Source organism: Triturus cristatus, chromosome 2_2 (genome assembly GCF_964204655.1).
Source record: "Triturus cristatus chromosome 2_2, aTriCri1.1, whole genome shotgun sequence".
NCBI classification, from domain to species: domain Eukaryota; kingdom Metazoa; phylum Chordata; class Amphibia; order Caudata; family Salamandridae; genus Triturus; species Triturus cristatus.
This window is the reverse complement of record NC_140582.1, coordinates 298889046-298916938: the sequence shown is the minus strand read 5'-3', so window position 1 is coordinate 298916938 and position 27893 is coordinate 298889046.

Genomic DNA, 27893 nt, shown 5'->3' with positions numbered 1-27893 from the left:
CATTAATGATTGCCCTGGTATGTTCAAGAACTTTTTTACCTGATGGATGGTACTTCCGATATAAACAAGTGGGCAGGGACAACTCAAAGCATATACGCAATAATCAGATTTACATGATAAATGCTTCTGGATCACGTAAGGTTTGTGGTTTTTGGATAGAGAAATTTATTTTCGATTCACACTGTTCTTACAAGCTTTGCATGAATTGCAAGTGTAGAATCCTTTTATATCTCTTTGGTTCTTGCTTTCCTCTTTCACAGTACTACTGCAAAGAAGATCTTTTAAAGCTGAACATTTCCTAAACGTGATTTTTGGTTGATTTCCCACTGCTTTTTTCAGAACTGGGTCAATGTTCAAAACGTGCCAGTATTTTTTCAGACAATTTCTGACCTGCCATGATTGGTTAGAATATGTAGTGATGAACCTGATAGGCTCATCAATCTCTTCTCTGGAATTTTTTGGATCTAGAAGGTCTTCCCTTAGAACAGTATTGACTTTAGTACATGCTTGTTCTATTATTTTATTAGGGTACCCTCTTTCTAGAAATCTTGCTTTCATATTTGCCTTCTCCAATTCAAAATCTAATTGTGTACTGCAATTCCTCTTTGCCCTTAATAGTTCTCCGTAAGGTATACTACGGATCAGATTCTTTGGGTGGCAACTTTCGGCATGTAAAATGCTGTTTCCTGCTGTTGGCTTCCGGAACAGCTTGCTTTCTAACTTGCCATTATTTACATTTACCACCACATCTAGAAATTCAATTGCCTTTTTCTCTATTGTACATGTGAAGGTCAGATTGCAGTCATTGGTATTCAAAGTGGCCACAAATTTCAAAGCATCATCTTTATCACCTTTCTAGCTGCATCATCAGGTCCTATGGGAAAATGCATGCGGAAAACGCGTTTTGGGACACCCCTTTTTTCTCGGCCCCCGCTTGACGAATCACCGTGAAAATTTCAGGATAGGAGCGGACCGGAGCTGGCCAACAGTTTAGAAAATTTTGCAAAGATTCGTCAATCGGCACCAACGTTATTCCAAATAGAATGTTGCAGATTTCCTATGGAAAATAGGTCCTAACTATAACTACCTACTGGCCAGTAGGTAATATATAATATATATATATTACCTACTGGCGGTCGCCAGTAGGTAGTAATAGTTAGGACCCTGTTTCCATAGGAAATCCGCAACATTCTATTTGGAATAACTTTGGCGCCGGTCGACGAATCCTCGCGAAATTTTCAAAATTAATGGGGCGCTCCGCTCCGCTCCTACCCTGAAAGTCTCGGGGGATTCGTCAAGCGGGGGCTGAGAAAAATGGGGGGTCCCAAAACGCTTTTTCCCCATGCATTTTTCCATAGGACCTTTAGACACAGCTACAGCCCGAACGGCTGAACAGAATTACTTGTAATTTGGCAGAGAGGAAGTCCGCAGGTCAAGGAAGTGCCTTTTGTAGGTGTGGTGTAAATCTGTTCAGTAGTTCCTGAGAAAATAGCATTTAAATCAATATATATATCTGTGTCAGCTTACGGTGCGCTTACCGTGCGCTTACCGTAAGCTTACCGTACGCGTACGGTGCCGTGCGCGAGCTCAAATCTGATTGGTTGTCACATGACTGTAAACATTCGAATCGGACTAAATCAGGAAGTGCCGGCCGCCATTTCGTGTGTTTCACACAGAAAAAAAAAGGGAGATAACTTGAAAAGGGGGCAAGGAAGAGAGTTACAGACCCCCTAACATTTGAAAGGGGGTCAAAGAAGGACAGAAAAGTACAAACATTTTTTTATTAATTTTAAAAAAAACTCGCGGGGTACGCGTACGGTAAGCTTACGGTGAGCTTACCGTACGCGTACGGTAGAAAAAAAAAAGAAAAAAAGAAATAAAATTCAGATTTAAGTGTTTAGATATTAGGGGGCTCTAAAAAGAGCCGTTGTGTTTATGAAGTGATTTGATTTTTTAGTGGTACCTACAAGTAAGTACCGATGCAGAGTCTAAGGTTCAAGAGGAAGACTCTGTTCCCTTCATCAGTGAAGTGTACACCATCTCCTCTATAAATGTCTTGCATGTCGTAACGCAAGTTGTTGTGGTAAATGGAACCCATACCATAGTCTCGGAGGAAAGCAGAAACAGATTTGTTGACGTGCTTTCTTGCTTTGTCAATCTGCGGACAAAAATGATTGGACCAGTTCCATTTTTGCCTTTGGCATATGTTAGAATACGCAAAGGCAGTTTTAGGGAAAAGTGAAAACAGTTGTGCAAAGGTCTCCTTCATAAGCATTTCCAGACCTACCCCAGTCAAAGTGCCTAGGTCATTGCCACCACAGTGCACTATTATGAGGTCAGGGTGTTGGATTTGCATGAAGGATTTCACCAATGGCATCAATTGGTGCCACTTTAACCCTCTCTGACCAATCCATTTAATGTCTACATTTGGCAAAGCAAGGTCTCTCACCATACCTGTTTTCTCTGCATACTTTTCACTCCAGAAGACATAGCTGTGCCCTACAATCCACACTGTGAACATCTTCCAAGGAGATCGGGATGCACTCAGGAGGTGTATTTCAGTAGAATGGGAAAAAGAAATGAAAGACAGTTTGGAAATGGAGGCATACATATTTTTTTAAAATAAAAAGAACTCATTGGCTGTTTCATACCATTCTACACTAAAAACTAGGCTGTATGTGTCAATATATAGAAGCATGTTTTGTATTGGTACAGAAAAATGTGTTACCAAAGAACAGTACTATGGATTTGCTGTTAGGTTTGAAAAGTCAAGCACTCTTGCTCTTTGGAAATGAAACATTGTGTGGTGAACTTCTGACCCAACTCTACACAGCAGTGTTTCAAGAGCTGTTGCTATGGTAGCAGGCAGAAGTCAAGTTGGGGGAAGGGTACTAGGCTGAAGTCAAGTTGGGGGAAGGGTACTTTTGGAAAAGGGTTGGTTTTCAACCAATAGAAATGTGTGATTACATTTGAAAAAAAGGGGGAAGCACTGAGATTTGAAATTAACATGTATATGTGTGGAAAAAGAGAGGGAAACATTGCCATTATCTGGTTCTGCTGAGAGGAGAGAGGTGTACAGAACAGAGATCCTGGCTCTGATAATCTGCTGTTTGAGTGCCACATTTCTTTCACAACTAACTAATTTTAAAGGTGAGTTATGAGTTTGAGAGGGGATGTATATGGTAAATTAAGAAATGAATAATAGAATTGGAATTCCTTTTGTTGAAGTTGTGTTTATCGTTTTGTGTTTTGGGAGAAATTTAAATGTAAGGAACATGTAAAATAATATGGACTGTGTTTTCACCATAAAATAAGGTGTATTGTTATAAATGAGGAATACTTTTAGGGTTTGAGGTTGCAGTCAGTAATGCAAATACATTCAGCATCACTAAGGCTGGTTGCCCTTGCTGGAGTGTAGTCAGTCACCCAGGTTACACATGTTTCTGGTCTCAAAAAGCTGTTTGGACATGTGCTTTTTTCAGAATCTGAAAAGTGGATTCAAAATGTGTCAGAATGTAAAAGTACTTATCACTTGCCAAAAAAAGAGTAGTAAGTGTGCTTTCAAATTGGCAAAGAAATTTCGTTTTCTGACTAATATCAAACCATGACTCTGTGTGCAAAGAGGAATTATAGACAGAGATTTATTGCGTATTACTCTGGTAATTTTACAGTTGCATTAGTAGGAAAGGGGGAGCTATTTTTTCTGCAGAAGCAGACTCTTAGCACACACCCAGCTGCTTATCCTGTGGAATCATGCATAGTATTCACAACCGAGTGGGGTTTGAGGTTGCAGTCAGTAATGCAAATACATTCAGCATCACTAAGGCTGGTTGCCCTTGCTGGAGTGTAGTCAGTCACCCAGGTTACACATGTTTCTGGTCTCAAAAAGCTGTTTGGACATGTACTTTTTTCAGAATATGAAAAGTGGATTCAAAATGTGTCAGACTGTAAAAGTACTTATCACTTGCCAAAAAAAACAGTAGGAAGTGTGCTTTCCAATTGGCAAAGAAATTTCGTTTTCTGACTAATATCAAAGCATGACTCTGTGTGCAAAGAGGAATTATAGACAGAGATTTATTGCGTATTACTCTGGTAATTTTACAGTTGCATTAGTAGGAAAGGGGGAGCTATTTTTTCTGCAGAAGCAGACTCTTAGCACACACCCAGCTGCTTATCCTGTGGAATCATGCATAGTATTCACAACCGAGTGGGGTTTGAGGTTGCAGTCAGTAATGCAAATACATTCAGCAACACTAAGGCTGGTTGCCCTTGCTGGAGTGTAGTCAGTCACCCAGGTTACACATGTTTCTGGTCTCAAAAAGCTGTTTGGACATGTGCTTTTTTCAGAATCTGAAAAGTGGATTCAAAATGTGTCAGACTGTAAAAGTACATATCACTTGCCAAAAAAAGAGTAGTAAGTGTGCTTTCAAATTGGCAAAGAAATTTCGTTTTCTGACTAATATCAAACCATGACTCTGTGTGCGAAGAGGAATTATAGACAGAGATTTATTGCGTATTACTCTGGTAATTTTACAGTTGCATTAGATGGAAAGGGGGTGCTATTTTTTCTGCAGAAGCAGACTCTTAGCACACACCCAGCTGCTTATCCTGTGGAATCATGCATAGTATTCACAACCGAGTGGGGTTTGAGGTTGCAGTCAGTAATGCAAATACATTCAGCATCACTAAGGCTGGTTGCCCTTGCTGGAGTGTAGAACTCATTATAGAAAACAAACCAGGAATGTTGATCTCTACAGAAAAAGTGAAAATGAAGATAATTATAAGTGGAAGGATTTTGCCACATATATATTTCTTGAGAATTGTTTTGAATTGGGTGAAGATCAGCGTATTTGTAAATACTGTTACAACAAGTTAGAGGAAAATAGAATGCCGACCAGAGCTGTATATAATAATTTAGAATTGGATGCTATTCCTGCCGAACTTTCTGAATTAAATACATATGAGTCTATACTTATTCAATGTGTTCATCCTTTCCAGACCATAGTACGTATGGAGCCCAAAACTGGTAAATTACCTCCTTCAGATTTACTGAGAGGTTTAAAAGGTAGAGTGGTGTATTTGCCCTTGGATTTGAAAAAAAATATGGAAACTATTGATGCAGATACTTTGGAAACTGAACCATTAGTTATTCTGGTTAATGGTGTACCTACAAAGAATAAGAAGATTTGGCAGGAGCTGGTAGATGTACGGAAAGTACAAAGAGCAAATTTGTATTTGAAAAGGAATAACAAATGGTATGAATCAATTTATATAGACGAAGAAGAAGAAGATTTACAAGAAGACACAGAAACACCAACTGGACAAATTGAAAAAGTGGACAAGTCAAAGGAAGAAGAAATTTATGAACATTTTAGCATACATCCTCTTCATTCAAAAGAAGTTATGGGAGACAATATTGATCTGTTTCAGATGAAGAAAGCAAAAGGAACTCCCGTGAGTGTATGGGAGGAGAGCTTGGAAGCTCGATGTTTTCTCCAGCTGTTTCCTACAGGAAAAGGAGGACGATACGATGAACGTCCAGAACAGATTCCAGCTTCTGAGTATCGAACTACAAGACTATATGCAGAAGATCCCAGATTTCGACAAAGTATTCCTTATTTGTTCCATCTTTTATTTGAAAGTGACTTGTCTGCATTATCATATGCAGTAAATCACATTTTAAAAAGTGGAGTACATTTACAAAATGTGTCTGCTAAGGATTTTATGGAGAAAGTGCAGCACCGAGATGATCATTTGGAAACACAACTGATCAATCTGAAGGCTTGTCAGCGTGGGACAAATGAATATTGGTACCGACGCCATGGTGAATTAAAATGCATGTTACGGAATTTAGGAACACCAACATGGTTCCTTACCCTAAGCTGTGCTGAGTACGCTTGGGATGATTTACTGGATTTTCTACGAGAGGCAAATTCAAACATTAAAAACATCGAATACAAGACAGCAGGAGAATTGTGCTCATTGGATCCGGTTAATGTTTGCAGATATTTCAATCATAGATTTGAGGCTATGATGTCCTTCATCTGCAATAAAAAAAATCCACCTCTTGGAGAAGTAGTGGATTTCTTTTGGAGAAAAGAGTACCAGGCAAGAGGTGCTCCTCATATTCATATGCTGTTGTGGATCAAGGATGCCCCAAAGTTTGGAACAGATACTGATGAAGCAGTGTTATCTTTCATTGAAGAATATGCAACATGTGCTATACCACAAAAGCACAGAAGAGAAAAAGTTAAAGGAGCAAGTTTTTACGTTTCCAAAGTCATCGGTGTGGAAAATACTGTCGACGGAAATACAAGAGCAAAGATAAATACTACACTAAGGTGCCGATCACGATCCGGTAAAAAATTCCCCCGTGCGACTCGTATCGGGTCTTTTTACCGTACGAATCGTACAAGTGCCGTACGAACTGGCAATCACGATTCGCATGGTAAAAAGTCCATACGAACCGCACCGGGAATCATTCCCCACACGTCCTCGGGTCGGAAAATGTGTCCGACACGTCCTCGGACGATTTACCTTACAAACGTAAAAATCCAAGTCCGACCGAGGAATCACGATCCATCCCGTGCGTCCGAGCCTACAACCGTATGGAAAAAACACCGTCCGCACCGAACACCAATAGCAACCATGGAGACATGTGCCCGCATACGCGCCCAACACTCCCCCCAGCCCCCGTACGTCCGACACGTACCCCCCGTATATGTATACCCCCACCCGTCTATGTACTCCCCAGTGCGTTCCAGTCGTACCCCCACCCCAGTACGTGTCGTACCACCGTCAATGTACACCCCCCCACCCCTGTACGTGTCGTACCACCGTCTATGTACACCCCAGTACGTTCCAGTCGCACCCCCACCCCAGTACGTGTCGTACCCCCCGTGTACCTACACCCCAGTACGTTTGAGCCACACCCCCACCCCAGTACGTGTCACCCAGCTGCTGCTACTGATTCCCTGGAACCATGTCAAGGGCTGTGGAGAGGACACAGCCATTCACCCTGGAGGAGAACATGGCTCTGCTGGATGTGATCCTCCCACAGTACCCCATGCTGTATGGGTGACCAGGGTATCAGGTGAGTGCATAGGCCACTGCCACAGACTGTCCCTATGTTGTGACTGTGACTTCTGCCATTGCGTCCAGGTGTAACACACATGCCATGTACTGTCGGGGGGGTCCCAGGGGGGGGGTGCCTGATGTCTCCCAGCAGTGCCCTGAGACAGGAGGGGTGGGTACAGTGTGCTCCCAGCAGTGCCCTGAGACAGGAGGGGTGGGTACAGTGTGCTCCCAGCAGTGCCCTGAGACAGGAGGGGTGGGGGCCTATCACTAACAGCAGTGCCCTGAGACAGGAGGGGTGGGTACAGAGTGCTCCCAGCAGTGCCCTGAGACAGGAGGGGTGGGTACAGTGTGCTCCCAGCAGTGCCCTGAGACAGGAGGGGTGTGTGCCTATCACTAACAGCAGTGCCCTGAGACAGGAGGGGTGGGTACAGTGTGCTCCCAGCAGTGCCCTGAGACAGGAGGGGTGGGGGCCTATCACTAACAGCAGTGCCCTGAGACAGGAGGGGTGGGTACAGAGTGCTCCCAGCAGTGCCCTGAGACAGGAGGGGTGGGTACAGAGTGCTCCCAGCAGTGCCCTGAGACAGGAGGGGTGGGTACAGTGTGCTCCCAGCAGTGCCCTGAGACAGGAGGGGTGTGTGCCTATCACTAACAGCAGTGCCCTGAGACAGGAGGGGTGGGTGTGATGCACAGTGTGAGCCTTGATCATTGATTGTGACATTGCCATCATTCCACCTGTGTACCCACTGTGGCACGTAGTGCTTTTTCCCCTCACCAGGGGATGATGTCCCTATGACAAAGGTGCAATGCGTTGGCTGCATGACATGCCTTGTTGTAACCAGCTAATTTGTACCCATATGTCTCTCTGTGACATGTGGCTGGTGTATTGATGTGGTGTCACTTGTTCTACCTCACAGGTAGGCGCCACTGCCAAGGAGCAGATCTGGCTGACCGCCGTCAGTGCCGTGAGGCGTGTGGATGGTCGGAGGCGGAGCCTGCCCCAGGTGAGGAAACGCTGGCAGGATATCCGGTGCTGGACGCGGAGGATTGCACGGCTCCTGCTGGGGGACTCACCTGAGAGCCACAAGAACCGCGGCCGCCGCCGTCTGAGCCACCTCCACAGGCGTGTGCTGCCGGTGGTCTTTCCAGACCTGGAGAGGCGCTTACAGGCGATGCAGCAGCCGGAAGGGGGTAGGTACATGTGTGTTTGTTGTGTGTCACCGGCATTTGTAAGGGCACAGTAGCATGAATTCACTGGCAGGGTTTAAAGGTGCTGTGCAGATCCTGTTTGCCCCAGTATAGCGCTGTGCCCCTGCCACCCTTCCCCTCCTTGCAATGTGTTCCCTGGTCTGTGTGTAGTCACTCCTCCACAGGGTAATGTAGGCTGGCGCTTTGTCCACGGGAACAATGTCTGTAGCATCATGTGTGGGGGTGGTGTGTAACAGGTTGTGGGACATTGCCTGTGCACTGTCAAGTTCACTGCATGTGGGTTCCATATCAGTTGGCACTGATGCTGACTCCAGACATGGGAGTTGGTCTCTCATGTGTCATGCCTTACAGCGCGCATGTCCCATGTAGTGGCCTGTGACATGATGTGCATGAGTGTGCGATACACATAGTGCAGGGATGGTGACGTGTGTTGCAGTCATTACCATTCAGTAGCATGTAGTTGCGTGCCCACTACTGTCCCCTGGGGCACCTTTTCCTCAGTGGTGTATGTGTCATCATAAACGTGGCCACTGTCAGTGTCTACAGCGTAAGTTGTGCTCTCTGCCATTGTCCCCTGTCACCATGTATATAGACGTGCTATTTTGTACAGGTGTCCACTGTGCAGCCTGACCTGATTGTCCTTCTTCATACTCACAGTTGCCAGTGCCTGTGTGTCTTGCTATACTCATCTGAGGATGGGCACTGGTACCACATTATTTGTACAGGCGCACCTTGGCTGTTTGGCGTTCAATCTCGCTTTGTGCCTGCCCCTGTGTGTATCACCCAGACTATGAGATGTTGGTGCCACCTGTGTCTCAACAATTTGCCTCGTGTAGGGTCTTGTTGGGGCGGGCAATGCCTATGTGTTAAATCCTGATTACCACTTGCTGGGTCTGGGCAGTGTGTGATGTGTCTGGACACACACGCAATGTGCAGTGACAGAGTCATGTTGTGCATGTTTTCAGCATTACCTATGCAGCATGTGTCTCAAGTTCATGGATATGGTCCCTGGTCATCGGTATTTTCGCCAACGCTGTGTGGTGCAGATGCAGTGCTGGATTGTCCCCAGGGCCTGGGTGCTATGTCAGACTCCTTTTCCTGTGTTTAGCTATTGTCTCATGCTCTCCATGGTATTTCAGTGGCATGGTGGCTCAACCAACTGTGTGTTTCATGCCCTACATCGGTACCCTGTTCAGTAGATGTTAGGGATCTTCCTTTTCAGGCCATGCAATGTTACCTATGTGGATTGGACTCATGTGACAGATGTGTACAGATGTCTGATTATTTCTGTCTCTCCACCCTGCCCACAGCATCGTCGGGGGACACAGAGGGAGACATGGGCACAGACCAGGCGGAGGGACCAAGCACCAGTGCCAGCCGTGACATCGGGTCTGGCACATCGAGTGGTACAGAGGCGGAGGAGAGTGTGGCCGAGGACCTGTCGACTGGCACATCAGACTACGAAGCTGACAGGTCCGGGGACGATGTCTCCGAGTGGGCGGAGGCTGCACCAGCAGCTGACAGCGGAACAACACCTCGCACCGCCCCTTCAGTTTCCACCAGCCGCCTCCCACTTGCTCGTGTCCCTTCCCAGCCTGCCCGGTCACAGCATGTCTCCTTCCTGCCAGGCACCGCACCCCCTGCCCCTGTCTCCACTGCTGCCGCCAATGCAGAGTCTGTGGACATCCAGCGGCAACTGCAGGTTGGTCAGGCTGCGATCCTTAATGTCCTCCATGCCCACGGCAAAACCCTCACCAACATCGAGGCTTTCTTGGAGGGCATTCATTCATCGCAGGCTGACCAACGCAACTTGCTGAGGTCCATCGACTCCACACTTACTGCAGCAGTGGGTCTCCTGCAGCGCGACCTCCCCCCACCTACCCCTGCCCCATCCACACTTCCCACTCCCATGCCTGTCACACGTACACCCAGACGTCGGCATGCACCCACATCAACGGACACGGGCACCACACCAGCAGGGAAGGTCCACCGCACTCCTCCTGACACGCACACACAGGGTGAGGTAGGCACACCCACTGGGTCGGGGGGCAAACGTGTGACACGCAGCCATAGTGGGAGTCCGCATTCCACCCAGTCCACTCCCTCCAAATCCCCTCCCCTCAGCTCTCCTGGCCACATCTCCCCCAAGGACACCTTCATGGCCGCTCTGTCCCTGAGCCCCACAGTTACACCACCACGCAAGCGGTCAAGGAGGTCCCCGGTCAGGGTGGTTGAGTCTCCCCCCCTGTCTCCACCCTCCCCCGGTGGCGCTGCGACCCATCCCTCTGACCCCCCCCCCTCCTTGGGGCCTGAGGTCCCTTCGGGTGCAGGGGACTCCCTGGAGGACCTTGCAAAGGTGTGTAGTGCCATCCTGGCCTCCGCCTTTGGCACTGACCCACCCCCTGTGGTGGAGTCCTCCATCCCTGCACCCACGACGCCGCCCCTTTGCCCTGATGTCCCTGCGGTGCCTGTTGCTTCCCCCCCCCCTGATGCCCTCACCAGTGTGGAAGACGATGCCATTTGACTGTGCAGGCAATGTAGGGGACACGCATCCCACTGTGTCCCCCATCCAGCTGAGAATCATTGACTGCCCTATGGGCTTTGTGAAGATTGAACTGCCTGCGATCCACGGACATTGTGCTCATGCTGAATAAAGCTTAATTTTGTTTTCATTATCACACTACTGCTATGCTGGTATTGGTGTTGGTGGGGCTGCTACATGGTTTTGGGTGGTGTGTAAGGGTTTGGGTGTGTGGGATGTGTAGTAGTGTACTGCTCATTGGTGGGACCCTGTGATCTGTGTGCCATCACAAGGTGTTGGCTAACTTTCTTTGTTCATGTAAGCAGTTACTGCATGGTGCACTTGTCCCAGGGTGTATTCCTTCCTCTGTGTACCCAGCTTTCTTCCCTGCAGGGTGTTCCCAATGTTTAGCGCAGAGCTGTGTCTACATGAGCTGTGTGTGTGACGGAGCCCTTCTACTTTGGCCATGCATGCAGGGCCATGTCTCCACCTGCGACAATCGTGGCATCCTTGGTGATCACTGTACTTGTGTGTGGAGTCTGTTGACATGAGTTCATGGGGACATGTTCCCTTGTAGCCAGTATGCATGTGGATAATTCTGGCCTCACACACATGTGTTACACCCCTCCTGTATCAGGGCACTGCTGGGAGTGATGGGCACCAACCCCTCCTGTCTCAGGGCACTGCTGGGAGGGCTCTGCACACACACCTCCTGTCTCTGGGCACTGCTGGGAGGACTCTGCACACACCCCTCCTGGGTCTGGACACTGCTGGGGGGACTCTGCACACACCCCTCCTGGGTCTGGACACTGCTGGGAGGACTCTGCACCCACCCCTCCTGTCTCAGGGCACTGCTGGGAGGACTCTGCACACACCCCTCCTGGGTCTGGACACTGCTGGGAGGACTCCACACCCACCCCTCCTGTCTCAGGGCACTGCTGGGAGGACTCTGCACCCACCCCTCCTGTCTCAGGGCACTGCTGGGAGGACTCCACACCCACCCCTCCTGTCTCTGGGCACTGCTGGGAGGACTCTGCACACACCCCTCCTGGGTCTGGACACTGCTGGGGGGACTCTGCACACACCCCTCCTGGGTCTGGACACTGCTGGGAGGACTCTGCACCCACCCCTCCTGTCTCAGGGCACTGCTGGGAGGACTCTGCACACACCCTCCTGTCTCTGGGCACTGCTGGGAGGACTCTGCACACACACCTCCTGGGTCTGGACACTGCTGGGGGGACTCTGCACACACCCCTCCTGGGTCTGGACACTGCTGGGAGGACTCTGCACCCACCCCTCCTGTCTCAGGGCACTGCTGGGAGGACTCTGCACACACCCCTCCTGGGTCTGGACACTGCTGGGAGGACTCCACACCCACCCCTCCTGTCTCTGGGCACTGCTGGGAGGACTCTGCACACACACCTCCAATTTCTGGATATGTACGCTTGGGACATACACGGTGTGGGTGCGCTCCATGCATTCGAGGTGAGGGTACGGGTCGTACTTACACTGTTGGCATGGGGGGTACGCTCCATGCATACGCGGGTGGGGGTACGGGTCGTACTTACACTGGTGGGGGTGGGGGTATGGTCCGTACGTCCGTGGGTGAGGGTTCGAGTCGTACTTACACTGTTGGGGTGGGGGGTACGCTCCTTGCATACGCGGGTGGGGGTACGGCTCGTACTTACACTGGTGGGGGTGGGGGTATGGTCCGTACGTCCGCGGGTGAGGGTTCGAGTCGTACTTACACTGATGGGGTGGGGGGCACGCTCCATGCATACGCGGGTGGGGGTACGGGTCGTACTTACACTGTTGGCATGGGGGTTACGCTCCATGCATACGCGGGTGGGGGTACGGGTCGTACTTACACTGGTGGGGGTGGGGGTATGGTCCGTACGTCCGCGGGTGAGGGTTCGAGTCGTACTTACACTGTTGGGGTGGGGGGTACGCTCCTTGCATACGCGGGTGGGGGTACGGCTCGTACTTACACTGGTGGGGGTGGGGGTATGGTCCGTACGTCCGCGGGTGAGGGTTCGAGTCGTACTTACACTGATGGGGTGGGGGGTACGCTCCATGCATACGCGGGTGGGGGTACGGGTCGTACTTACACTGTTGGCATGGGGGTTACGCTCCATGCATACGCGGGTGAGGGTTCGAGTCGTACTTACACTGTTGGGGTGGGGGGTACGCTCCTTGCATACGCGGGTGGGGGTACGGCTCGTACTTACACTGGTGGGGGTGGGGGTATGGTCCGTACGTCCGCGGGTGAGGGTTCGAGTCGTACTTACACTGATGGGGTGGGGGGTACGCTCCATGCATACGCGGGTGGGGGTACGGGTCGTACTTACACTGTTGGCATGGGGGTTACGCTCCATGCATACGCGGGTGAGGGTACGGGTCGTACTTACACTGTTGGCATGGGGGTACGCTCCATGCATACGCGGGTGGGGGTACGGGTCGTACTTACACTGGTGGGGGTGGGGGTACGGTCCGTACGTCCGCGGGTGAGGGTTCGAGTCGTACTTACACTGTTGGGGTGGGGGGTACGCTCCATGCATACGCGGGTGGGGGTACGGGTCGTACTTGCACTGTTGGCATGGGGGGTACGCTCCATGCATACGCGGGTGGGGGTACGGGTCGTACTTCCACTGTTGGCATGGGGGGTACGGTCCGTACGTCCGCGGGTGAGGGTTCGAGTCGTACTTACACTGTTGGGGTGGGGGTACGCTCCATGCATACGCGGGTGGGGGTAGGGTCCGTACATATCCGTCCCCACGCTATGTGATGCTTGTGCGGGCCGTACCCAGGCCTTTGCCACGTGGGTACGATCCGTCCCGCCATTGTTGGGGTGACGTGTGTGTGGGCGTGGTACGACTCGTACCCACGCTCTTGAGGCGTGGGTACGGGACGTACCTGTCTGGTTGTGTTGCCGGTTCGTGTGGTGACGGACTTCCGTTGTGGCGGTCGCTGGCTTATCAGGACACACCCCCACCCCCTCGTGGTGACCAGGGCATGGGAGTCAGGTACGTCCAGGCCATGTGTGACTTATGTGGTTGTTTTGTGGTCTGCCCTGGTCGTGCCACCCCCACCCCACCCCACTTTCCCCCCTCCCTTAGTTATTCTGACCTTCTGCGGCGTCTGCGTCGGTGCCTGTAGAGCAGGTGGACTGCTATGAGGGCAGGGATGACTCGTAGGTTCGGGTCCATGTCTGTCCGTCGCGTACTGGTACTCCAATCGCGTCGTCCTGTCGCGTACGGGTCCTCCTTGGTGGCGTCGTCCTGTGTGTCCGTCACGTACTGGTCCTCCTTGTTCGCGTCGTCGTCTGTCCGTCGCGTACTGGTGGTCCTTGTTCGCGTCGTCCTGATTTCCCGGCAGTTTTTGGCTGCCGCAAAATATTCACCGTGCGGGGTGACGTCGGTGCGAATCGTGATTCCTGGGTCGTGAATGGCTGGCTGCGAGCGTCCCGACGTCAGGTCGGCACTTTCCCGGATCGCATTGGTAGGTGTTTTTTTGTTCGGTCGGACTTTTTTACGAATCGTACGGTCATGGTGTACCCGTGCGATTCGTAATTCCTTGTTTGTAGAAATTGACGACCGGGTACGCGTCGGACGGAGAATATGCTCCGTCCGACGGTTCGTACCCGGTTTTTACCGGATCGTGATCGGCACCTAAATGTCGATTTGGATTTCCTAGACCTGTTCTTTCAAATGGAAGAGTAAACAGTTTTATGTAATCTGTGAGACATACTATTACAAGAAAATCACCTAAGAATACCTACAACCTTAAAAGAAAAGAAGAATCAAAAAATATAAATGACTACAACCCAGTCATTTTATCCATGTGGAATGCTAACATGGATATACAGTATGTAGCTGACAATTCCATTGCTGTTGCTCGATATGTAACGTCTTACATTACTAAATCAGAAAAAACTGAATTGAAAGAAATGTGGGAAGAGATTTCTCACGAGAAGACTGTCAGTAAGAAGCTGTGCAGTTTCAGTTTAAAGATGTTATCGCATCGAGAAATTGGATCCTACGAATGTTCAGATAGGTTATCTTCTGCAAGTCTCTACTCGAAATCAAGAAGAATAACTTGGGCAAGTTTAGGCCTTGCAGCAATGAGAAATCGGGTACTGAAATCTGTTGGAGAAATTGAATATTTGGCCGAGAATGACCCAGAAAGTACAGATATTTTGAAATCAAACATGTTGGACACATATTATCCCAAGAGAAGTCTTCATCTAGAGAACATGTGTCTTTATGAAGTGCTGCAGAACTACATTTATTCACGGAAAGCCACAGAAGACATCAACAATGGAAAATATAAAGTCATTGGTGAGGAAGGATGTTTGGTGAAGCAAACAAAAGGAAGTTTGATAAATCACAGGAAGCTGAGTTGCGACACTACTGACAAAAAGGAATTTTACTACTTGGCTCTTTTACAGCTGTTTAAACCATGGCGTACAGAGGATGAACTACTGGGAGAATTTCAAAGCTATGAAGATTCCTTTAATGCTTGCAAAGACAGCATAGAATGCAGTACTTTCACAAATTATGTGCAAATGTTAAATGAAGAAATTGAACAGGAAACTACAATTGCAGCTGAAGTAGCTAGAGACAGTTCTCAAGACAGCCAAAGTTCAGGAACACTCAGTCAAGATCCCCTAGGACAACCAATCGTTGAAAATGAAGCTGCAATAGCCATGAATGAAGTGGAAACGGCTATGAATCAAGCTCAAGAAGAATTTATAGACTTACCAAATTTGGAAAGACAACTGAATGAAGAGCAGCAACAAATTTATGAAGAGATCAGAAACAAAATTGATCACGGATTACTACATGAAAAAAAGAGTGCTCATGCACATCATTTCATCCAATCAGGATGTATGTAAGCGGACAAGCTGGAATTGGAAAAAGTTTCTTAATAAAAGTCATCAGAAGCTACCTACAGCAAAAAACGGATTCAACTTTGTCTTGTGTGGTTACTGCTCCAACTGGGTTAGCAACATATAACATAAAAGGAATCACCTTACATCGTTTGCTAATGTTACCAGTGGAGCATGAGAACAAAATACAATACCACAAGCTAACTGGAGAAGCATGCTTGGAAGTTTCAAGAGTATTGAAGAAGATACAAGTTCTCATTATTGATGAGGTGAGCATGGTATCAAACTTAATGCTTGCCTTTGTGCATTTAAGAATGCAGCAAATTCTAAGGACAGACTATGACATGTTATTTGGTGGAAAACATGTCATAGTTTTTGGGGATCTTCTACAGCTTACTCCAGTTAAAGGACAACCAGTGTTTAATACTGTGACACATGAAGACACAAAGAAGTCATTGGGAAGCATTGGTAATGCAAATATTTGGTCCTTCTTTGAGTACAAGGAACTTACTACTAATATGAGGCAAGCAAACGATGAAGAATATGGAAGTATTCTGAAAGATATCAGAATTGGACTACTCACTGAAGCTGGCACAAAAGCATTACAGAGTCGGTTGCTACATAATTTATTTCCAAAGGAAGAAATAGTTGCAGAGAAGATATACAAGAACATTGCAGAAAAGAAAAGTGTCATCTGCTTAATGCCAACTCTACGTGAATGCTCAATATTCAATGAGGAGCTTTTGAAATTGGAAAAGGAAGAGATTAGGAAATTGGAAGCAGTTGACAAAATTCAGGATGGAAGAATTACTATCACATTAACAGGCAAACTGAAAAATAAATTGGATTCACTAGAGAAGAACATTTCCAAAACTGCTGGATTAGAAAAAAATCTATATGTTTGCATGAACTGTAGAGTATTTTTAAGGAGAAATTTGGATGTTGAAAAAGGCTTAGTAAATGGAGCGATGGGAAGAGTTGTGGGTTTTATTAATTATCAGAAAAAAGATGGAATTGAATGTTTAAAAATAAAATTTGATCAGATAGAAGAAGTTATAGACATTTGTCGTTGTACAGTTTGTTTCATGCTTGTGAAAGACTTATATGTACAAAGGAAACAGTTTCCGTTTTCTCTAGCATATGCTGTAACTATTCACAAGTCTCAAGGATTGACTGTAGATTGTGCATTTGTAAACATTGGTTCAACTGTGTTCAAAGAAGGTATGGCTTATGTAGCTTTGTCACGAGTGAAAACATTATCTGGTTTATTCATGATAGACTTTGATGATTCAAAAGTTAGTGCTGATACAAACTGTGTAAAGGAGTATAATAGATTAAGAAGAACCTATGCTCCTCATTTAGGTCAGTATCCTGTGTTGGAGAAACGTGTAGTTTCTCGAAAAAGGAGAATTGAGAATATCTGTAATGAGGATGTAGAGAGGAGGAAAAAAAAGAGGAGTGAAGAAATTGCAAGCAAAAAGAAAAAGGAAAATGTTGAAGAGGTTGTAGGTTGTCATTTTGAAAATAGCTCTGGTGTCAACTGCTACGCTAATGTAGTGCTGAGTGTTGCATTTTATCTGGAAAGTTTGCAAGAGCAGATAATAGTAAATCAGACAAAAAGATTCTGTTCTGAGTTGAGTCTCCTTTTTCAAAAGCTGAGTAATGATAAAACTCAAATAGAAAGTGCTACTGAAATTAGAAAACTTTTAGATGTATGTTCAGGACGAACACAGTTTTCTCAAAATGTACAGCAAGACGCACAGGAATTCTTGATGTATTTTCTTCAGGTACTGGAAGAAGAAGGGGTGCCAATTGAAAATATGTTTGGTGTCTCTTATAAATGGGAACATAGTTGTGAAAACTGTTTCAATACATGTGGCTCTAATGTTGATTCTGAAAGGTTTATTTATTTAACATTGCCAGACAGTAAAATAGTCACTTTTGCTAAATTAGTTAAAGATGCTAATCATAGCATGGAATGCGGTGAGTGTAAATCTGACATGTTTTCAACGTTAATTTTAAAGGAATACGGACAGTATGTAATTTTAATGATGCAACGATGTAAAGCTGATGGTTCAAAATTGGATACTTTAATAAAGAAGTTTATAGGACAGCAATTATCAATTTCAGGAAAAACTTTTGTAACAGTTGCAATAATTTTCCATGAAGGACCTACTGTAACTTCTGGACATTACACAGTTTATCTTAAATGTGAAAAAGGCTGGACACTGTGTAATGATTCCCAATTGATTTTCAAGCAACGTTTGCCTTTTGATTTAGCAAATTCCTATCTAATCTTCCTGAAACCTAAATTTTAGAGAGACTTGGCAAGATCTGTACAAAACAATTTTACCATTTTATTGGATTACCATTGGAATTTACAAATAAAAAGATTTTTCAGAGAGAATCGGTAACATCTGTACAATTTAAATTTTGGAATTTTATTGGATTACCATTGGAAATTTCATCAAAAAAGATTTTTAAAAATACCATTTGGCCTAAAGGAAAGGTAATCAATTGTATTGTGGACTTATTTAATTCCTAATTAATCTTTCGGAAACCAAAATTTTGAAGAGAATCGGTAACATCTGTCCAATTTAAATTTTGGAATTTTATTGGATTACCATTGGAAATTTAATCAAAAAAGAATTTGAAAATTACCATTTGGCCTAAAGGAAAGGTAACCAGATGTATTGTGGAGTTATTTGAGATATATTATTTTTGTGATTATGCTTCTGTAACAAAATTGTCAGATGGTATTTTAAAGAAATAGTTATTGTTATTAGATGAAATTTTTTCTGAATATTTTGCATTTCTATAATGTTATGTTTTAGTGAGAAGAGATTCTGGGCTTTTTTAAAACAATCTTTGAGATTGTTAATTTTTTTTTGCCCGCTGTTAAGTGATGAATGCAATTGCTTTCACGATTTATAGTGAAATGCAATATATTCTGAAAACAGCAAAAAAAAGGCAAAAAATTGTTTTTGGGAAAATATGTAAATACGTGTACTGTATTATAAAATGTTTTATTAAATATTAATACTTTTTTCTTTTTTTCCAGATTGAGAAAGAAAATTTTCGAAAAATAAAGCCATTTTTATAAGCAATTTCAATTAAATTTAAAATTATAATTACATTTTTGGGTGGGTCAGGTAAGTCAGAAATTAGATGGTCCCTTTCTTCCACTTCTCCTCAAACAGATTTTCAGTATTTAGTTATTAACCCTCAAGGACCTTGTATTGTGATAATTGTTTTTTAGTGTTTTAAAAAAAAACAAAAAAACAAATACGCTTACGGTAAAAAAAAAAAAAAAAAGTTTTTAAGAAAAAATTAAAAAAAGTTGAGAGGTAAAGTTGGCTCTTAAAAGAGCCGTTGTGTTCATGCAGGGACAGAGGAAAGGAAGAATGGGAACATTAGCTGGTAGGACAAATGTGCTGGTCTATTTTGTTGTTAATGAGGGGAAGACTGGTCTCCCTATGAACAATTAGACCATGGCAAAATGAACACCGCATAGTAACCCTCGCAAACCGATGGTTAGTTTCCACAGGACCAGAAAGAGGTGAATCTGCCCCCACAGATGAAGGGCTCTGCTGAGCTTCCGAAGAAGGACTCGGCTGAGCTGCTGTGGATGTGCTTGCTCGACTTACTGAAGGGTTGCCTCTAGTATGTCGTGCATGTGTCCTAGGATGTACATCCTCAAGGTGTCTCAACATAGTGTGATTCCCGAAGGAATACTTCTTGTTGGGATTACCTCTCGAAAGTACACGCTGGCACAGCTTGCAAGTCACCAAGGCAGCATTGACTTTTTTCTCGCCCTCAGGAAAAGTAAAATACTCCCATATAAAAGAGCTCTTCTGTTTCCTCTTTCTCTGCCTGATGGTGGTGCTGCTAGCCTCACTCTCAGCAGAAAAGTGCTGGTCTGCCATCGTATCCCAAAGACAAGTCAGCTCCTTCTCCTAAGGGATCACAAGCAGAAATGAGGGGAATGGGTGTGGTGTAGGAGAGTTCTAGAACTGAAACTACTTTGAACCAATCAAAAGTTTTGTTTCTTGATCTCATGACCCACCGTGCGCGTACGTTACACTTACGGTGCGCTTACGGAGCGCTTATGGTAAAAGTACGCATGCGCGTAAAAAAGACACGCGCTCGCGCGCATGCGCATAACGGGCACGCCCCAACACTTCCGCGTAACGTGCGCGTGTAGCATACACGCTTACGCGCCACGTATGCAGTACGCACGGCTATGTAAATTGCGTAACCATACGCAAAAAGAGTAGAAAAATTACGAACATTACGCAAACCGTACGCTTACCGTAAGCTTACCGTACGCGCACTTAAAAAAAAAATTTCAAAAAAAAAAAGGAAAAAAAGAATCTCTATGTTATACTAATATATCTTACCTGTTTGGAAAGAAAAAAATGAGAAAAATTAATATATTGCAGAATTTTTTTAAATTAAGCATAGTGTTTTAAGAGAATATAAAGTAAAAACACTTGCAAATAAAAAAAAAAAAACACGTTTAATATAAGAATTTGTAAAAAAAAACATAAAAAATCAATGAAAAAACCATGGGAATCACACATGTTATAGGTAAGAATTAGCATTTAAAAAACCATACAAATTCACTGAAAAAACCATGAGTTTCACACACATTATAGTTAGGAATTAGCATTTAAAAAACCTTGCAAATTCACTGAAAAAACCATAGGTTTCACACACGTTATAGTTAGGATTTAGCATTTAAAAAACCTTGCAAATTCAGTGAAAAAACCATAGGTTTCACACACGTTATAGTTAGCGGACATTTCACTCATAAAAATCCATTGAAATTCCCCCGTTATAGTTAGTTAAGCTAACTATAACTCGCGCACCCGCAATCCACTGCTGATGACGTAACATATTACATCACTCATGACATGGTCAGTGACATCACTCATGACATCACTGATGACATCTCAAATGACATCACTGATGACATCATCCAGTGAATGTGTATTTTTCTGAAAATTAAATATGTTTTATATATGTATATCTCAAGGTCGATGGAAAAATAAATGGGTATATAAGTGTCTAAAAGGATGATTTGTTTTTGAAAATTTGATTGTGTAACTGACTGATTAAGTGTATCTTAGTGAATACATGGCTTAGTGAGTAATGTTTAAATATGTAATTATCTGTATCAGTCTCTCACTTTGTGTATAAGTGTCTGCTTGGGTTGGTGAGTAGCTACATGGGTGTTTATATAGGATTTTAGGTTGTTTTTTGAGTATCAGTCTGAGTGTCTGCATGGTTCGGTGGGGGTATTACGTAGTGCATAGGTGCATGTATGATTGACTCTCTGGTTGTATGTGTTGAAGACAGCATGTGTGCATGACTGTATGGTTGGATGAGTGTGTGTATGGGTGTGTTAGTGAGTGAATGACTGTCTCAATAGTGTCTTTATGAGTTACTAAATATGTTTTAAAGAAGTATATTTGACTATTGGTGTATATAAGTGAGTATGTGTGAGAGTGAGAGATTGAAACAGTTCCTGTATGAATAATTATGTGTTTTTATTAGTGATTATTTAAAAGAGTAAGTATGTGTAAGTTTCTGTAGAAGTACGTGATGAGGTGTGTGTATAACTGAATATGCAAGTAAATGGATGTTTGACTCTTTATTAGCATGAGTGACTATGTGTGTGAGTAACTCTATGGATGAGTGACAATGTGTAACAGGATGTATAGGTGTATGAGTACATATGATGAGTGAGTACATGTATGAGTGACTGTACAGGACTGTTGGTGAATGAGTGGATGTGTATGTGGATCTTAGAATTACTGAATAGGTTGTTGTAACTGATATTGGTATGTCCATTTTTTTGAAAATTTCAGTCTCTATTTTTGAATGTTTGTATCAAAGGTTATATTAGGGTGAGAGGAGGTCTACCACTCTGTCACAAGGATGATGTCATCAGTGATGTCATTTGAGATGTCATGAGTGATGTCATGAGTGATGTCACTGACCATGTCATGAGTGATGTAATATGTTACGTCATCAGCAGTGGATTGCGGGTGCGCGAGTTATAGTTAGCTTAACTAACTATAACGGGGGAATTTCAATGGTTTTTTATGAGTGAAATGTCCGCTAACTATAACGTGTGTGAAACCTATGGTTTTTTCACTGAATTTGCAAGGTTTTTTAAATGCTAAATCCTAACTATAACGTGTGTGAAACCTATGGTTTTTTCAGTGAATATATATATATGTATTTATATTTATATTTATATCGGGTCCAATCCCATTCCAGCTCAGAAACGGGCCGACACATGCTCAGTGACAGCTAGTAGATTTATTTACCAAAATTAAAAGCGCAAAGCGTGAGCCAAGTTCATTGTTGTGAAACGCTCGGCATACGCGTTTCAGTCTTTTGACCTTCCTCAGTTCCAGTTCCAACAAACAGTGATAATACACCTGGAGGCCTGTTTAAATATGTGGCAGTTCTTTTCTGATTGGAGTGTGTAACTGACCGACCTCCACGGCCTCTGGCTGCGCTGCTCACTGTGATCCATGCCGGGTTTTTATGTGCCTTTGCTATGAGTCAAAAAACAGTGATTTTGTGCTCGTACGCCAATTGACGTCCCAGTCCTGCTGGTTACGATGTGCACACTCACCCCAGCCTCTTTCACAGGAAATGATGAAGGCAAGTATACTACTGTTGGCACCTTAACACAGCATCCTGCCGTATCCTCTCTCCCCATTCTTTGGTCTCATCCAGGTTAGTGTCCTTGCCAAGTGGGGGATCGACGCGCTGTAGTTATATACACAATCCAAAAAGTAGCAAGTTATGCGCATGCACCAAACCGAGAGGGCTTGTCGGTAACCGGTTTTTGCTTTACCGGTGACACATCGGGTCCAATCCCATTCCAGCTCAGAAACGGGTTGACACATGCTCAGTGTCAGCTAGTAGATTTATTTACCAAAATTAAAAACGCGAAGCATGAGCCAAGTTCATTGTTGTTAAACGCTCGGCATATGCGTTTCAGTCTTTTGACCTTCCTCAGTGCCAGTTCCAACAAACAGTGATAATACACCTGGAGGTCTGTTTAAATATGTGGAAGTTCTTTTCTGATTGAATGTGTAACTGACCAATATCCACGGCCTCTGGCTGCGCTGCTCAACGTGATCCATGCCGGGTTTTCATGTGCCCTCGCTGCGAGTCAAAATACAGTGATTTTGTGCTTGTACACCAAGTGACGTCCCAGTCCTGCTGGTTATATTTATATATAATCTTTTATATACACGTTCCTGCTTTTGCCTTGATCACAGATGAAAGTGAAAGCAAACCATTCCACCATAAATGTACTTGACAAGCAATGAACATAAAAGAAGGGCAACAAAGACGTAACTCAGACAAAGCATGAGAAAACAGATGCACTATTGGAATAGAGCCATGTGCAAATACATAAAATATACAAATATAATATTGTCCTGAATGAACACAAAATTAAAGAAGACAATACTAATAATATAAAAAGTTTGTAATCCCTTATAATATTAGGAACTTTGTACTGAGATGTCCAAAAAGTTCTGCCTTATTATTATTTTTCTTTTTTCCATCCTGAATGAATCATTAATTAAACTAAGGAATAGTATACACCTGCCCTTCCAACCCACATACAACATGCCCCAAATCCATAACACAAATTGGAAATACAATAGATACAGCAAAGCTGATCTAGGCTTAGGGTGAAGGGCCTACTCCCCCTCCCCTTTAAAAATATTGCCCAGGGGATTGGATTCTCAGGGCCTTGCAGCATCTCCTTGGAGAGGGCCGTACTACCTTCTCCCCTAATAAACAAATTTCTTTCACCCACCCCATGTCTTGGCTCACACTGGTGTTCCTTTTTAAAGTGCTGGTGCTCACACTTCTTATTTTAAAAAGTTTACCACAGATTTACAGAGCCACCAGAAATTCATGGTAAATTACAAACAAATGTTGTTGGACACAGGTCTCCACCACACCAGACATAGGGGGGCAAGGTATCACTTACCCTGCTATATTTTTCTTTCCTTTCTTTTCAAGGCAGAGGACTGAGTCCCCAGTACTAAAATTACTGTCGCAAAATCTTTGTTGATGTGGTGGAAGCTATTCAGATCTGTGGCATTAAATATACAAAGTTATTAGGCCCTAATTTCTTAAAAACTACTAAACGAATTTCCACCAAATCACAAAAAGCACTCTTTCTGCACCAAAATCTAGGTTTCTGCCAAAGTAATTCCATTCATCGGTTTTTGAGATATCGTTGTTCGATTTTCCTACGGAAAAATTAATAGGGAAAACACGTTCTTGGACCCCTGCTTTTCCTTGACCCCTGCTAGGCAAATCACCCCATAATTTTCCAGGAAGGAGCTGTGGTGGACAACATTTTTATTTTTAAACTTTAATTAAGATTCAACAAAAAAACGGAAAGTTCTAAGTAAACCAAAAAAAATATATCTATATATCTATATATATATATATAGAGATAGATATATATATAAATATACATATTCATGGTGTACATCCTGCAGCGCTTATGCCCCAAAATGTACGTGGGAAGCATCATCCACATGGTGCATGTACGAATATTTCAGCACTTAAGCAGTAAAGAATAATGACAAAAGCTACCCTGTTGCTTGCCATATCAATGAGGAACATCAAAGCAATGTGAATGAACTTACGTATTTTGCGATTCACTAAGTGGCAAAAATGAGAAGGGGAGGTAATCGGGAGTATAATCTATGACAGCTAGAATCAAAATATATACTTTTGTTCAACACCAAGATCCCTTCAGGATTAAAATCAGAGGAGGATTTACATGTACATTTAGGGATATCGTGGTATCCATGATCAGGATTTTAGATGTTAGCATGGCTCAAAAGGTAAATAGATATCACAATGAAAAGTTTTGAAATGATTTTATATTATGGGAATCAATGTATGTCAGGAGTTTGATGATGTTTAAACATGCTTTGGTATAAAATCAGGGTCAACCTAGAGGAGGTGGCTTTGTAGTAAAAGTCACTCATGAGTATTTGCCATTAGTCATTTGATTCTCTCAAAAACAGATGGGAGAATCAAGTAATGTATATAGGCAATGAAGATAGTATACCTTAGAATGTCCACTTGTCCACATATGTTGCAGTATCACTTTATACAACTACACTTTACTAGTTATTAAGAGAGATAACAGTTGAGAGTGAAGAGAAAAAGAACTAAAACTGTATAAGCACTTGCACTTTACATTGTTTAAATCCTGCATTATTAAAAATGTAAATACTTGAGATGTTATAATGTATTAGTACAATTTACAACCGTTTTGCATTTGCCCTTTAATCGTTTAGGGATATGGGTCTACACACTAGAGGTGCGTAGATCATGGGATCGGGATGTGGCAGAGCCAGGATCCAATGTGAAAAATGTTAACTACCTGATGCATTATTAATGCATCTAGGTTGTTATCAAGGGTTTTACAAAATTATTAAAGGCCTGTGCACACATCAATATTTAGTAGCAGAGTTAGTACTCTGTATCACAAAGTTAACATCAACACGCATTTAAAGTAAATCTGTAGGAAAACAATAAACACTCTGAAGTTTAAGTGTTCTTCTTTAATCTTGAACCATTGCCCAGCCAAAACGTTTTTCGTTTGGAGAGGTACCCCTAGACTTCTTCAGGGCTGAAAGGATAAGCAATATGACAGTGTCTTAGTCAAATGGACCCGACAGTAATCACATGATACTGTTAAAGGCAGCCAGTATGGGTGAAGGAACACCCATGGTGACACGGTGTTGTGAAAGTACACATAAGTACATCTATATGTGTGGGGTGTGGGAACCTGGTGACTGTTCAAACATTGATAATGAGCATGAGTAAATGGTGACACATTATCACCATACATTGAGTGTGTTTGACTTATCCCTGCTTGCAGGGTCATTCCGGAACTTTTTGCCTTCCCCCTAGCCTTTTTGCTGTTGTGGAATGAGTGGTTGTAGGACGATGAACACTTTAGCGCTGGTTAGCAGTGCCAAGTGTGTGTGCTTTCTGCCTTACATAGGCTTATGTTAGGACACCCCCCATTTTTAGGGGACACCTCCCCCATGGTAGGAAATGTATATGCCATGTGTGGTGTGAGAGGAAAATAATAAATGCGGCGCAATGGTGTACGCACCTTTATTTTCACCACTGCAGAAACGTCACTTTCAAAATGGACGCCATTACTGTGTGGTTGTGACACCTGCCTGAGGTGGGTTGCCAGTCTAGTTGTCTGTCTCCAAGCCCCCCCAGCTTTTGGAGGGAAACCCGGCAGACAGGGTGGCCTATACCTCCCCCAAAGCCAGTTGGGACCGGTTTCCCCAGAGAGCCTTCTAGAAGGTTTGTGCCCTTTCTGGTAGGTGGGGTGAGGGGTGTATATATAGGGGGGCTGTGCCTCCATGTGACAGACTGGACGTGGACTTGACCGAGAGGAGACACTCTGCCAGGAGGTACCGCCTCAAGCGCCTGCATGCTGGCCCCTGTGCCCATCTGTAACTCTCTACTGTCCACAGGGCTAGTGAGAGACTCTGCTGGAGTGGAGACTGCGGCGCTAGATAGATGGCTATTGTAATGGAGGATGACTGTTCCTAGGAACTGCTGCTTCAGGTCTAGTGAGCTGCCCTACTGCCTGCTGATCGCGCCCTGCATTAACTGTCTCCTGGCCCCTAGCGCCCCGTGAGTGCTATATCTCCAGTGACTATACTTGCCTGCCTCCCTAGCGCCTTGTGAGGGCTGCAGCGTTATTTGGTGGGACCCAGCACCTGGGAAGCGCTACAACTTAATTCCAGCAGTTACTGTGCCCTGCATGCTGTCTAGCACGTGGTGAGCGCTTTGTCTATACTGCCCAGGAGGTGAGTAACGCCTGCCCCCTGCAGCGCTGTGCTGCCTGGAGGAGCTGATCATCTGAAAATACAGCGGGAGCCCACCCCGCGCTACTTCTGCCTTATAGTGCTGCCCTGGAGGAGCGGTGTATTTAAAAGAGATACCGCGGGAGCCTACCCCGCATTTGTGCCGCATTGGGGTGCTGCCGGGGAGAGCAGCTTATTTGGAAGTGCAGCAGGAGCCTACCCCGCGCCTTCCTGCCTGTGTAAACCACCCACCCAGCACTCTGGGATTGCCGGAGAAATTACCGCCACAACCTGGGGACCAGCAAAGGGCCGCCGCGCTGCCTGCGGGACCCGGAAGGAGACGGGACCACCCCCCCCCGAGCCGGCTGGAAGTAGGAGGGGGCTCCCCATGAGCCGAGGAGAGCCCCGAGAGGAAGTGGGAAGAGTCTGGAGCCTCGCGGGCTCCCCGCCATAGTCCTGGGACCCAGGAGGGGGCCCAGGGAAAATCTAGAGAGTGTTGCCGCTGGAGGCACGGTGCCGGTGCCTTTCTCCCTGCCGTCTGGAGACCAGAGGACAGCCGGTGAGTGGGGCCCATTGAGGAGTTGGGGAGAGTGTCGGGGCACATTGCTGGTGCCTGCCCCCGGTGCCTGGGCTGATCCATACAGCTGCCCCGCCTGACAGCGGGCAGCAGCGACGTAGGAGGCATTTTGCGTTTAGGAGTCCCAGAGTGGGGCTCCAGAGGCACCGTAAGTGCCTGTGACCCTCGGTGACACACAGCGGCACCGCAGTGGCGGGCCGCTGCAACGTTGGGCCGGACATTGTCCCTAAAAATCCCAGTGGAGGCATTGTTTGCGGTTACCGAGTTCCAGAGGGGAATCCAACTCTACCAGCACTTGTTTCTACAGCTGCACCTGCGAAAGCGCAGGCAGCTGCCACATGTGGAGGACCCTGACTGTGAGGGACAAAGGGTGTTTTTGGGCCCCAGGTAAGGCCAGTTGGCCTGGGGGTCAGGTTATGGTGCTCTGTCGGGGCACAAAGCCCTGAAGGCGATAGGCCCCCCTGGTGGTGTTTCTAGGGTGCACTGTTAAGGTTATGTATAATGTAGCTATACTGCTGGTTTCAGGCACAAGGAGTTTTCTGCCTCCCAATTCATGCCGAATGTCTTCATTCTGTGCCTAATGATTTCATGCCCAGGTGTATTCACATAAGGTGCACTGCCAAAGTGCTGAGAAGGGCCTTTATACATGCCTAATGTGGTTTAGGCTGATACTGCTGTTATGCTAACGAGATCCTGCATGTTAAGGTCTTTATGCCATAA